General features: G+C 41.3%; 1 long non-coding RNA gene across 1 annotated transcript; it reads left to right on the forward strand.

The window, feature by feature from the left end:
* The first annotated feature begins 724 nt into the window (after positions 1-724).
* On the forward strand, positions 725-2,341 carry LOC137775941 (uncharacterized). The gene is made up of 3 exons (XR_011076088.1): positions 725-829; positions 1,538-1,731; positions 2,141-2,341. It is a non-coding gene; the product is annotated as an uncharacterized lncRNA (long non-coding RNA).
* Positions 2,342-3,412: the final 1,071 nt, after the last annotated feature.

A 3,412-nucleotide genomic window follows, 5' to 3' on the forward strand; every position in this document is an offset into this window, starting at 1 on the left:
ATTCTTGGGAGATGGACAGAGCCATCCCTAGCCTGGTGACAATGGGGTCTTGAAAAGCATGGAGTCTCGGGGACGGCAGGATCCCTAAAGCTCCTTCCCCCTGAAGCCCAGGCAGCACGGGCTTGTGGTTTTGAACACATGCTTTGGAGCCAGACATACCTGGGTTTTTCTCTACTTTGGCAGCTTACAGAAGCTTATTGTGGCTAATGCCCATAGGAGATTGGCTATTTTTACAGTTACCAGGCTGATTTAGACAAGCACAGATTATTTTTTTAGTAAGTGGGGGCCTTACCAACAGGAGCTGCTAGGGTCTGTCGTGGTCTGAACGTGGGTTGGAAAAGAATTTCCAGATATAAGGCAGAATGTAAAGAAGATAGAATTTATTAGAGGAAAGGGTCGCTGCCAGAACAGCAGCCTGACTTCCTAGTAGTCTGGGAGAGTCGAGCCCGAACATGTGCTATTGATCAGTTTTTATAGCCAAAAAACAAAGGAATGGTCCGAGGTGAAAATTTCATTTACTGATTGGTCGAGGCACATATACCTTCCTTCTATGCGGTGGGAGTGGGACAGGGCAGATGCTTTTCCTTACTTGGGACAGGTCCCATTGCCCAGGTGGGCGTCGCCCAGGTGGGCTCAGGAATTTCGTAACCATTGCAACGTGGTGGGAGGGCGGGTGGGAGGGCGAGTAAGAGTCCGGTAGGGGGTGAAACGCTGAAACATTTTCAGGCAGGGTCGTCCTTTGTCCTTGGAGCACCACAGGGTCTTGGTAACAAGAGCTCACGGGCTTTCGGGTCCCGATTTCATGGACAAAGGTGACCTGGCACTACAGGTAAGGCAAAAATAGAGGTTAGTTCACCAAATAGATGGTCTTTCGGTCTTACCTCAAAATGGGCAAAATATTAGCTACAAAGGCTTTCCAGGTAAGGCACTGGTGGATAGAATAACTTTTTTTCTGCCATGTTTTTCAGCCAGATTTTTAGGCTGACCCTCAAACCTCAAAAGGATGTATGAATTTAAGTTAAACTTTGTTGTTTCCAACTTAAAATATCTGTTGACTTTAGAGTTATGAATTTTAGTCGAAAGCTTATAAACAGTATTAGAACATTCAAGAGAAATCAAACAGCAGAACATGGTAAATTAAGTAATTAGATTTACAAGAGTTGCTTATGTTATAAGAAAGATTTTGTGAGTATTTTAAATACTACCTTGTCAGGCAACTGAAGTACATGAGGGGGAAAAAAATCAGATATATTACGTGTATGAATATGGTGTAAAACAATTATGGAAATTTTACCAACTTTGTAGATGAGACTAATTGCTAAGGAAATTTAAATCTGTTCAAGTTGAGTTAAACATCAATCAAAGAACAAGTGGAAGTAATTTTTAAAAATGTAGTACATTTATAAATAGAATTTCAGGATTTGTAAGTTGAATTTCAAGGTTTAAGCAAAACCATGTTTTATACATACAATTTTAATAAATTAAATATTAAGTTAAACCCCAGGTAACTGGAAATAGTCTTTTCTATGCGCATTAGACATCGCGAATATTCACAATGATGGGGTGTTTGAGGAGCTGGTATCAGTTGTTGGATCTGAAAGAGTGACAGGACCTAAAGAAATCCGAGATGGAGAAGGCATGGCCCAGACAAGACAGGGGATGCCAAGAGGGATCTCCTGTCCAGGACACAACCGAGAGGAAGAGAGAGATTTCCCAAAGAGAATTTAACAGGTAAGACAGGTCCAACATGTTTTTCTAAAGTAGTTTTTCATTTACAGGTTAAGGAAGATTTCAATGGCTCCAAGTAGTCAAGTAATTTTAACAAAAATCTCATCAATCTCAATGCTTATAGTAGTGATGATTTTTTCCCTGAATTATCAAAAATGACTGATGCCCATGTTGCAGCAAAAATAGAAATGAGACTTTTCTGATAAACAAGGAAAATAAGGAAACAATGAACAGTCTGGGGAAACAATGTAAACAGGCCTGAAAGAGTTAATTAATCTTGGTTATTCTTTAGCTGTTACTACTAACAAACACTTGTAGCTAGACTTGTCCTTCACCAAGCTGATTACTCTCTGACTCCATACAAATTACCCTTTGCACCTGGCACTTCTTCTCCCCCTACACTCCCTTGTAGCACTCTTCATTTCAGAAAGAAGGTCACGGGCCGATAACTTCAGGGACACCAGACAGGGTTGCTGAACCACCTGATGCCAGCTTTGGCCATGAGTTTGCAGGAGAAAAGAAATGCAAGGCCTTCACCACTTTTGATCCTTATTACATACCCCGGACTGAGAGCCCCACGTATAAATTCTTCCCTGATTCCCCTAGGAGGGTGGCACAGTTCTTGAGGCATTAGCCTACTGTGTCTTCCCTTTGCCTGGCAAAGAAAATAAAAAGCCTCTCTGTTTCTTATCTTCCAGTTCTCTGTCTCCGTATTTTTATTCGGCATCGATGCATAGGGAGCCAGATTTGGCAACACCCATACATGATAACAGAAGTCTCTCTGTGATAAGAGATAGCACTTAAATGTAAGGTTTGTACAAAAAGCTGAGTTTCAGTCTGGTGGCGGGTCTTTATTACAGCTCAGATTTTTCCAACTGGGGCAATTCCACAGAGAGGATTCTCAATGATAGTGTAATGATTCTAAGTATGGAGCCTGGAGTCAGCTGCAGTAGAGTCCATGAGGGAACAACTAAAAACTGGAAGATTGAAACAGCTACACCAACTTCTGTGTTGGAAAATCCTTTCTATGGAGTTTAATATCATAGTCTCTGGTATAGCCTGACACTGGTGACCAGAAGGGTGGACTGTTGTAGAGATCGCCAGCGGCTCACCAAACCTTAATCCAGCCCATTCTGGGCATTAGTCTAAACTACATTTCTCAGGTTCCTTCTCTATTAAGGTGGCCGAAAGGCTGAGCCAATGGAACGTGAGCATTACACCACATCAGTCTCCTGATTGGAGAATCCCTTCAACAGAGTTTAATTTCATAGTCACTGGCATAGCCTGAAACTAATATTTCTCCTATTATTCATTTTCTCTAGTTACTTCTATGTCTTTACTATGGGCTTTGGCTGCATAGTCACACAATCTCTCACCAGCCATCCTGAAGTCCACAAAATTTTGAAAACCAAAAGTGTTTTTAATTAGTCTGATGGCAAAATTCATCCTGCCCTGAACAGGTGAAACTGTTTATAGACTTTATCTCAAAGTAAATATTCATATTTTTTCAGAAGAAGTATTAATGTGCTTGATTCTAGGGGGCTGCCCCAGACCTGGCTGGGGAAGGTATGTAATCCATATACACTGCTGTAATGCATATACTATATTTACCTCAGTAAAATCCCCAGAGTTCTGGATACTGAAACATAACTGGTCCCAAAAGTTTAAGATGAGGGAATACGGA

This window comes from Eschrichtius robustus, chromosome 13 (genome assembly GCF_028021215.1).
Source record: "Eschrichtius robustus isolate mEscRob2 chromosome 13, mEscRob2.pri, whole genome shotgun sequence".
Lineage (NCBI taxonomy): Eukaryota > Metazoa > Chordata > Mammalia > Artiodactyla > Eschrichtiidae > Eschrichtius > Eschrichtius robustus.